The sequence below is a fragment of the Lygodium microphyllum genome, unplaced genomic scaffold, assembly GCF_053477565.2.
Source record: "Lygodium microphyllum isolate KBCC unplaced genomic scaffold, Lygodium_microphyllum_v1.1.10 scaffold_125, whole genome shotgun sequence".
Taxonomy (NCBI): Eukaryota; Viridiplantae; Streptophyta; class Polypodiopsida; order Schizaeales; family Lygodiaceae; genus Lygodium; species Lygodium microphyllum.
In genome coordinates, this window is record NW_028229608.1 from 174751 (window position 1) to 186161 (window position 11411).

An 11411-nucleotide genomic window follows, 5' to 3' on the forward strand; every position below is an offset into this window, starting at 1 on the left:
CGCATTAGCTATAATATAGATGAAATGATATGAAACGTAGCATGAAGAGCCAAAAATCAGCTGGAAGAAAGAAACATTTAGAATAATCAAATGATGAACAAAATACCGACAATCATCAGCAAGAGCTCATCAGTTTTCTTACTGCTGCTCAGAGCCCAAGCAAACATCTCAGCAATCTGCTTCTGGGACTCTAGGAACATCTTTGTACGCCTGGCCTCCAGATCATCACGAAATCGCTCAGACTCTCTGCATCTGCAATTTCATCTCTTCTAATCTAAGAAAGTGCTCCCCCAAAGTGCTGTCAACTGGGGGCTGTTAATGCCGCAAGCTGGACTTTGAAGAAGTCCTATGGTTGAGGAATCTGTCCATCTTGAAAGCCTTCACGGCCTCATAGTCTATACTCCGGCTGCGCTTCTTGTGGAGAGATGTGTAAGAAGTATCATGGTCATCCAGAGACCAGTTGCGATACCAGCATTATCACTTATGGGACCATATGCATCTATGGATAGACAGGTGGCAATGGTACAAAGAATTCCAAGAGCTGCAACTGTGATCCCGTACATGGCTGCTAGGGTATGGTTGACATAGATGGCAACAACAATAGCAAATATTGGAACAATTACAGACTTGTAGCCAAGTGCCAAACCAAATATGACATTGGTAGTAGCAGCTCCTGTCCTGCAAGAATCAGCAACATCCTGGACTGGTCTGTATGTATTACTAGTGAAATACTCTGTAACGTAGCCAATTACCAACCCTACCCAAAGCCCTACTCTAACGCAAAAAAATAGTTTCCAGTTTTGAACCATGTTTGCACCACCGTTAGGATCATATATGTAAAACGTGGATGGTAGTGCCAACAAACAAACAAAAGCTGCACCGAATGTCATTAAGATGGTGGATATCAACAACTGTCTCTTCAGTGTAGATTCAATATCCCTTAGATTTGGGATCTCGAACACATCAGTTGTGAACAAGGTTGTGATGAGGCATGCCACAATGCCCATAGAGCTAATGAGTAGAGGGAAGCACATAGCAGTGAAGTCATGATTTGTGCCAAATGATGACATGGAAGCCACAACAAGAGCTGCGCAAGAAGCTTCAACAAAGGAGCCAAACAAATCTGAACCCATTCCAACAATATCTCCCACATTATCACCCACATTGTCAACAATGATCGCTGGATTTCGCGGATCGTCCTCTGGGATATTCCTTTCTACTTTTCCAACAAGATCTACTCCAACATCCATATTTTTGGTATAGATTCCACCTCCAACCCTTTCAAATAGAGCCACGAATGAGCATCCAAGCCCATAGCCAGTGATGGCCTCAAAAAGACCCTCCCAATCATCCTTGCAATAAAGCTGAAACAGTTTTATAGTGATGTATAAAACTATGAGGCCATTAGCAGCAAGTAAGAAACCCATCACCGAACTTGATTGGAAGGCGATTTTGAATACTTTGCCTATCCCTTTTCTGGCTTCCAAAGTTGTGCGAGCATTCGCATATGTTGCGATCATCATGCCCAAAAATCCTGACATTATGGACGTCAAAGCTCCCAATATAAATGCAATTGTAGTGAAAATTGCTTAAAGAGAGCTAGGGCACATTCCTGCTTTGGATCGTATTTGCAAGGCTGGGGCTTAGTACTGAACCTTCACACGAGAATATAGACCCTCATCAGCTGGAAAGAATATAACCGAAACAATGTATCATCAGCTGGAATATAGACGCTCATCAATGGAATAACGAACGAGGACGATCATAATAATGAACGAGGATGATCATCATGAAGCATGGCAATATCAGCTTTCTGGAACCATGTTCAACATGAAATTTAAAACCTCAACATTCTCGTGTGAAGGTTGTCATCTACCATGACAAACCCAGATGTAAGCAGCCCTGCTGTGCAGATTCTCTGGACTAGCATTCCCAGATCTTGCAGACAATCTTGGGAGATGTTCACTTTCACCCAGGTTGTCGTTTACCATGACAAACCCAGATGTAATCAGCCCTGCTGCAGATTCTCTGGACTAGCATTCCCAAATCTGCAAATTGTCGTCTACCATGACAAACCCAGATGTAATCAGCCCTGCTGCAGATTCTCTGGACTAGCATTCCTAGATCTTGCAGACAATCTTGGGAGATGTTCGGTGAAAGATGACAAACCCAGATGTAATCAGCCCTGCTGCAGATTCTCTGGACTAGCATTCCCAGATCTTGCAGACAATCTTGGGAGATGTTCACTTTCAACCAGGTTGTCATCTACCATGACAAAACCAGATGTAATCAGCCCTGCTGTAGATTCTCTGGACTAGCATTCCCAGATCTTGCAGACAATCTTGGGAGATGTTCACTTTCACCCAAATATATCGCCACCACTACTGAATCAGAAGATGAGATGGCATCAACCCAACGTTGAGCAAGAAAATTTGCAATATCAGCAAATAAGTAACATCTTGACATTGGGCCTCAACCCCCTTCACCACACAAATCAGTACCATCGAAGTTGTCCCTGTGTGATAGAGTATCAACTTCCACAAATCTTGACGTTAGGCCTCCTACTCATGAAGTCTCTAGGATCATGTCACAACCCCCTTCACCACACAAATCAGTACCATTGAAGTTGTCCCTGTGTGGCAGAGTATCAACTTCCACAAATCTACTTGCAAGTTGCTGCTGAAAGGGACCATCACCTCCAATAGGATTTAACATGGTTTCCTCACCAGATCTAGTGAAGCCAATAGAAGAAGTATCCTGACCTGATGAATGTTGGAAAAAGAGCCTATTCATAGACAGGATTTGACCTGGTTAAGAACACCGCTATCCAGAACAGCCTTTACACCAGCTTCAATTCCACATGCAAAAACTCCCAATAGCAGTAGCAGACTGTACCAACAATGGTGTCTTTGTGTCGCTGGCTAGTATCTCCACCACTCGAGGTACAGCCCCTAGCTTGATGTACGAAAGTTTCTTGGTCTTGTTGCCAATAATCTGGTTCTTGACATCCTGAAGAGCCTTGAGTCTGGTAGTCGTGTCAAGCGAGCTAAGATTCTCCACGAGGTCCTCCAGTTTGCTCCATTCTGTGGAAGCCGCCATCTCCACTCACGAAGGAAAGGCCCTATAGAGCTAGCTATCACAGGCGGAAGAGGACAGAGGCCTTTTCTCAACTTTGTACATAAGAAGAAGGGTGATCGTCGAATGCAAAGCTAGCTAGACTCTCAAACAATAAGATTTACTAAACACATATGCTAGTGTTGAGTTTGCCCAAAAGATAGGAATCCAATAGATTGAAGTATCATACCAAGTCAAATTGATTTAGCTTACCACTACATGCAAATAGGATATCAAAACCCTCAACTTACATTCTTCATTTTCAATGTTTTAGCAAGTTTTTTAGATAGGCGGATGAAACATATAGATCCATCAAGCTCAAACTTCAACCAATCTAACCTTTTATTGGGCTTGCTACAACCAAAGTAGCAAGAGGTGCAGCTAATGTAAGAGCACCAAAGTAGTAATAGATGTACCTTCTATGGATTTCCTTCATAAGAATACATACCTTGTGGTGGCAGTCCAGGGTTTGATATGCTTCACCTCCTCCAAGCACATTGTTGGCATTGCACGTGTCTAGAAGAGCTCCTACCATGACCACTCTTACTCCATAGGCAAAAGCTGCTAGATAGAACAAGCCTCTCAGTAGTGAGGTTTCAAGTGGGCATAGGATTCATCTAAAAGATTAGACAAAGATTCACAAGAAATAAGCCTTGATTTGCTCAAATACTAGCTAAACATTGATAATATTATTAGAAATGATGATGTTGATGAAAACTGTCCTACAAGCAAGCCATATTTCACAAGAAGTTAGATTGGTCCTAGCTATTGAATATCTAAGGTGAACTCAAGTACTAATCCATAGATGGTCTCAAGAGAAGTCAAGAATCCACTCCTTCAAATCCAATATGCCCAATGATTCTTATTAATTCATTAAGCTCCAAGAAGTCGATACAAAAGGGATCATTTTTTACTTTACTTCTACAGATTCTGTGCATCATGGAATTTAGCGTGAAGTCTACTAAATACATCTCCTACTTCTTCCACATGTCACCGTGAGCTTGTAGTCCTTATCTTACCCATTGCTGCTAGTGATGTTTGCACTGATAACTGTACTCCCAAACATGTCTATCCACATGCTTTTTGATAGGGCCTATGATAGGGGGTGCTTCAAAGGAGAAAGGCATGCACTATGTTCTTAATTGCTGTCCTAGAAAATTTTTTGATAGTGATTGTGCATCAAAATTAAGATTTCTGTTGGTGAAAATTTGTACCTGGGCAATGTAGGGATCAATAATTTCAAATGATATGTTGTTGCTCCCTCAGCGATAACCTATTTGAATAGTTAAAATTAGCACCATGTAAAGTTGCAGCTTGCAATCCTTCACATGATGGCTGCAAATTTTGGAGTTAGTATATTGATAGCATTATAAAGAAACCAAATTCATTGTTTATACACTCATAAATACAAAGCTTTTAGTTGGTTACACCTTAACACCACCTAATACTACAAAATAAAAAAAAAGCCTAGCAAACATGTAGCCAACACCACCTAATACTACAAAATCATAGAAAAGCCTAGCCAACAAAGCCAACAAACATGTAGCCTCTAATGAAATCCATGCCATGGTGCTTGATGTTGCTAGTCCTTGAAATATTAGCACACATTTTGAACATTGAGAGTGAGAAAACCTGACCATCAACGTACTCTTGGCTAGTGTTGTCCCTTTTAAGAGATGATGATGTAATATAGATTTACCTTCAGATCACAACTACTAGCTGTTGCAGCAACTAGTCCAGCTCCAGCTGATCTCACATTGTGATATTGATGCTGATGATGGTAGGACAATGATGCAGGGTTATTCATGATACTTGGATTCTGCATGTGTTTCCCTACTATTGATGTAGCTGGCAAAGCTCCCTGATGTAAATAATTAACAGATAAACTATTTGTCACATCTTGCATAGAGCTCTAGTTTGAATTGATCTGGTTTTGACAGGCCAGTCTGTGATCACTAGGAGCACTAATATTCATCAATGGATTCAGAGGATTATGCATCTTGATTTGATGTTGATCAAGCACTGGAGGCCAGTTTAATGGTACTTACACATCTTGATATTCTTGTTTGACTACAGGGTTGATCATATGTAAAACATGCATGACAACCACCAATGTCAGGTCTTGTAATATTGTGCTTGCAAGAAAATGCAAGATGATGATGTAATATAGATGTACCTTCAAATCACAACAAGTTGCTACAGCAGCTAGTCCAGCTCCAGCTGATCTCACATTGTGATGTTGATGCTAATGATGGTAGGACAATGATGCAGGGTTATTCATGATGCATGGTTGAGAAGATAGGTTGGCTCCAGAGGCCTTCAGAACCAGCGGCTCCAACCAAACCTGCATTCAGGCTCCTGTTTACTGACTCCAAATCCATCACTTTTGCTGAGTTATCAACTTGAAGATGTCTAGCAGCAGAAGATACCCAATTGAAGTTATCCTGCAAATTCTGTAGATCATCATCACCAATCATGCCTCTTGATCCACCCATGTTGTTGAGCTGCAGCACATGCTTGACCAGTGTTGCATGGGCTTGATCCGCTAAGTAGCATGGATGTCCATGGTCAATTTAAGGACATGTTAATCATACCACTTGACCCTGCAATATCAGCTTGATTCACTTGATTCATGATATGGCCGGACTTATCAGATGGATCAGAATCCTTTGTAGCCATGTTGGCCTTGATCTCGAGGAGGTTGTTGTTGTTCAGGATATCTTGACCGAATTCGCCATGATTATCGCCTGAAGTGACCGAATTCTTCATGATCTCTCTATTCCTGCAGCCCACAGTCGCTTCTTCTAAGCAGCTCTAAAAAATCTTGACTATTATAACAAGCTCTCTCCACAAGTAGCTACCAATATTCTGATTGCTAGCTACAACTCTAGACCTTTTCCAAGCATGCAAACATAGTTCACATGGCAAGTAACATGGGCCAAATGATTTTCAGAATCAAGGGCCTTGCTAAAAAAAACTGACAACTGTCAACAGAGCCACTATGATGGATATAGGTAAGTTAGCAAGTTGAGAAGCTTCCACCACATTTGGCATTATGATTCCAAGAAACAAGACACTGCCATACTTGATAACAGTAGCAATTTCAGCTTAGCTAGGCAAGACCCATTTGTCATAACAGGAACTCCATATTTGTGTAATTTCAGCTCAGCTAGGCAAGACCCATTTGTCACATCCCAAATAACAGCAGCTAGCTGATGCCCAGACTAAAACAACAAAAAACCACCCAGCTTAGTGCCAGGAAACCTCCAGCCCTATGGCTCTCTACATAACTTTTCAACTAACTGTTGGTGGACGACTGAAATCACAGTCATTTTGAAGATGATATATACCTCTCTAGCAGCAATAATTTTACCTCCATGAGGTTTTGGAAATGCAAATACCTATTTGGTTATTGGTGACACAATTAGCATGAAGGTAAATAGTAAAAAGTTACCAAAACAACAAACAAGCACAGTACCTTCGAGGCATATGCCTGTGCTCGATTCCCAGAGGTAGCCCTTGTTGCACAAACAGACCTTGGTGAGGCCAATTGTAGAGTCAGGCAAGCATGTGGAGTTTCCACCACATTGGCTATCAAACGAGCAAGGGGGCTATCTGCAGCACGCTCACCTGATCATGATTCATGTTACGTAGCTGCTGTTGCCGATCATACTCCTCAAAGTCATCAAGAAATTGATCCCAGGACTGCGGAACCGACGTTGAGGACAGTATGCTTGCTTCATCAATACCGTGGCATGTATGCATGCAGTCATGCATCAGTTGGAACTTATCATCCTTATCGGTTTTCAATGTCTGCACTACAGACATACTGTCATCATGTCGATCACCTGTGTCTGTGGTGCCATTGGATTTTTCTGCTATTAATTCAAATAGTGGTTCTTGTTGCTCTGCATGGCACCAGGGGAATATATTTCTGCTACCAATTTCTGCAAACTGAGAGGGACAATGGGTACTCATGCAGGTACCACCTACATTCATAACCATATTATATTGCAGATAATCATCAGCTAGCAGTGGATCGACTCTACTCACCGGTGAATGCTCAGTACATATACCATTCTTGGTTTGTGCGTCCAGCACCTGCTGTGCTGCTCATATTTGTCGAATTTGTCGAGAATCTGGCCCCAGTACCCTTGAGGAACATCGGTACTTGCATTCATCTGTGCATTATCCATTAATGGCAGAGTCATGCCGTGTATAAATTTCAGATCAATATTATATTTGCTTGTCTGCAAGGTATTCTGCACGGACACCTGATCCTGTTCATAAGTCATGCGCAGCAATAGCTGTTGTTGTTGCTCGTACTCCTCGAAGTCGTCCAGAATGTGATCCCACGGCTGATAATTAATAGACATCGACGACGACGGTACTGCAGCATCATCGTGACTTGCGATGTTCATGTGGTCAATGTGCATCTGGCACTGATCATCCTCAATGTCATCCAGAATCTGATTCCAATTCGTAGTATTCTGATCAGTACACAAATTAGAACCTGCTGGATCTAGGTCCTGTGGTGGATATATGGGGCTCATTCGACTAGAACTGGAGGCCAAAGTGCCAAGAGCTCGGCTAGGAGCCACGGACCCAATTGACCAGATCATGTATCCAATATCTTGGCATACTGATGCTGATGATGGCTCTAAGGGGGCTCCAAATTAGGTGGAGTTACATGACTTTGAACAGGGGACTCTATTCGATGGGGATGAGAGGGAAAGTCTGTGCTTCCAGGGACATTGAACAGGAGCATGCTATTGTTCTGACTCTCCTGAGATTCATCCTGCACAATGTGTGTGGAAACTAGCTGGGCTGCTTCTTGTGCATTGGCCGTTTGGCCTTTTCCCGATAAGCAGGCTAGGGGTTTGTTCCCAGGTCTGCAGGTGAGGGTCTGGTTCTGTGCGCTGCAGGCCGTTAGGGCTTCGTACGTGAACGAGGACCTGTGGCCGTCCATGAAGATGGCATGGCATGCAACCGCCTGATCAGCCCTGAAATCCCTCCAAGGAGCCCTGAATCCCCAGCCTCCTACTTATACTCGTGCTTTCACAGATGGTGTCTGCACGGAATATAGCATATCTGAGCTCGGGGCAACGATTTCTTCTTTGTCTTCTTCTTTGACTGATCTTGGTGCTATATGATGATTCAGTGATCTTCTGTTGAGTCTCTTGGTGTTATAGAGATCGACTGGAGAGAGTGTTGCCTTCTCCTGCGTGCACAAAGTTCTCGACGTCATTGTTGGAGGCATTAGATGGTGGTTTCTTGCACCGGCCATCGGCCAGCCCCAATATTGGTTGATCAATGTGCCACTCACTCACTCTGCATTACCTTATTAGACGCCCTATTTATTGGACTTGTGGACTTGTGACAAGGATCAACCAATATGCCAATTTCAATGATGATGGAACCTTTGAGCTTGCTCCTAATATCAACATACATTACACTACACTTATGACGTATGCACCATTTCAATTGTACAATGTATTGTGTTCTTGCTCTTGAGAATCGAATGTGTGCATGTTGGCATTCAAAATTTGTGCTTTGCATCTACATGTGAGCATCTTGGTAAACCATAGCCATAGATCCTATTGCTTGCCTTGTGTCTAACTGTGTGTGTATTATAACAAATGTATTCTCAACATTTTATGATGACATTTACATTGAATGTCTTTTTCTCTTTTAGATGGGTCTTTTCCATTGTAATTCATGGTGGTGTTGATTCATCCAACAAGGAAATTACCTATTGTACTATCTCCAAAAGGCATGTTAAGTTGAGACATCTAGCAATTTGATAGGTGTATGTTAGGTTGATATCTCTAGCAATTTGCTAGGTAGGACCATATCAGTAATTTAACTCCAAGAGGGGCATCGGCTTTCATGAAAATGAAAAACTCAAAATGCATTATGTAAGAAAAGACAATGATAGAAATGCACTATGTAACCAAAGACAATGATACACATATAACACCCACTAGATTTATAGAGAATGCAAGTGTAATCAAATCAATGTTTGCCTAAAAGAATAGATACTGAACCTTTCTTCTTCTTACACCTTGCTTGAGGAGCTATGGAAACTATTTAGAAGATTGCCCAATGGATCAACTTTTCTTTAATGATTAATTGACTTAATAGCATTCCTTGCATTCTTTGCATGAAAGGAATGCTAGGCCACTTTGCGATATCTTCCACTATTGCATGACATTGCCATGAAGGACATTGTAAGGGAAGCAAAGTTGCTATGCTACAACTTCTCTTCCTTTTTTCTTTTGTTGCTCTCTCCATCCTTTTCTTTCTTTTCTCTCTTATGTTGTGATGCCCCTACGCAAACACAGCGTGAAAAATCCTAAAGTGTAACATCATCCGTCTTTCTTATTAATCTAGAGAGCAAATGCAATATTAGTTATTAGTGTCAGTATCCATAGTATAGATTATTCAAACTTATGAGATTTTTAGACACACACACACACACGCACACACACACACACACACACACACACACTCTCTCTCTCTCTCTCTCTCTCTCTCTCTACATACATACATATGTGTATGTAAATATATATAGGCAGACCTGCTATACTGACACCCACATGCCTACTATTTAGGGTGTTAGTAGTGGCGCGCGAAGGAGCACCAAAAAATTGCAGCAGTAGTAGTGGCACGCGAAGGAGCAGCAGAGGAGGTTGCGGCAGCTCTTCTGGAGGACTGTGCAGATCTGGATGCAGGGGCTCTTGTCCTTGCAGGAGAGGATGGGGGACAACAACATATGATGAGAGCCTAGAATCTGCCTTCAATCATCACCACTAGTTTCCAAGGCTCCATTTCCATTAGGAGCTGATGCAACATAACCAGAATAAAAACTGTTATTGCTTCTCTGTTCTCAGTGTTTTTGTTCGCGTGTGTTTCTCTCTTTGACGTATTCTCATCAATTTAATTAAAATTGTACCTTTCATAATGATAGTGATAATTCTAAGTTGAAGCATGTTTCAACTCCTAACAAACCAACCAAGGTATGAATGGACTTGGAATAGTGCTACAATGTCACTTGGATGTACTAGGTTAAGGACATAAAGAGCCAAAGGTAACTTGTGAACCCATATCAAGGAGCCCTAGCTTAGTTGGCTAAGGTGGGTGTATGTGTTTGAACTGGTCAAAGGATCGATTCCTCCCAATTGTTGTGTGGCTCTATAGCACTTACTATCCCTGAGTAGAACATATTGGGAATGTCTTCTAGATACAATGATTGAATCCTTGTTCCCAAATTATGAAGATTTCTTGTTTGAATTAGTGTGTCCATTTTCACATCGTATCTACGTAATGGATGGGTGTTTTTAAAGCTATGGCTAATATGGTTGTAGTAATTAAGGCAAGCTTTTATAATGTGGGTTACAACAAGGCTAAAGATCTATGGTGAGAATCTACTCCTAATTGCAAACTTGAACATGCCAATATAAACATAGTCTTGGTTCTACACCTTATATGCTTTGGATGAGAAACCATCAATTGTTGTAGTGTTTTAATTGCTTAGTCAAATGGTTGAAATTTTTGGGGCATCCTATTGATCTTAGTAGAAGAAAATATACTCTTTAATTAAGGATGATGTTGCTCGCCTTTGACTACCCTAATGATCATAAGCTTCCAATGAGCTCTAATTTTATTGTACAAGTTCTTAAAATGCAAGGATAGTATGTTATATACTCTAGCTACCTAAAAAAGCTTAGGATCTTCTAGTAAGCATACAAATGAAGCCAAAAGTGTTTGACATTTGGATTCATGCTCTAGAATGGTTAAGCCAACAACTTTTTCTCAAAGTGATGGGTTCACAAGATTTTTTTGTAATCTGTTTCCATATGGCTTTGGGGAACATCACCTGAAGACCCTTGAGGGCATCACAGAGAGAGAGAGAGAGAGAGAGAGAGAGAGAGAGAGAGAGAGAGAGAGAGAGAGAGAGAGAGAGAGAGAGAGAGTGTGTGTGTGTGTGTGTGTGTGTGTGTGTGGTTGTGGGGGGTACCAAACTAGTAGGGAGAGGGGGAGGGTAATAAAAGCACCCAAGTGATGCCACATTGGCAATCGAATAGAAAGTGCTATTTTTCCAAGATTTTTCAATAGTTTTTTAGGTTTGGGAGGCATCTAATGAATGACACATAGACATGGGTTTTCCTTTGGTATCATCTTCAATTATAAAGTGGTATACATATATCCAAGACTCTAATGAAGGGAAACTATATTATGCACTTTTGTCACAAATATACAAATGCATTTTTATTGGTTTTTCAAAATTGCTCTCA

At 41.4% G+C, this 11411-nt stretch overlaps 1 pseudogene; it reads right to left on the reverse strand.

The window, feature by feature from the left end:
• Positions 1–395: 395 nt before the first annotated feature.
• On the reverse strand, positions 396–1541 carry LOC148008535 (pyrophosphate-energized vacuolar membrane proton pump 1 pseudogene; annotated as a pseudogene).
• Positions 1542–11411: the final 9870 nt, after the last annotated feature.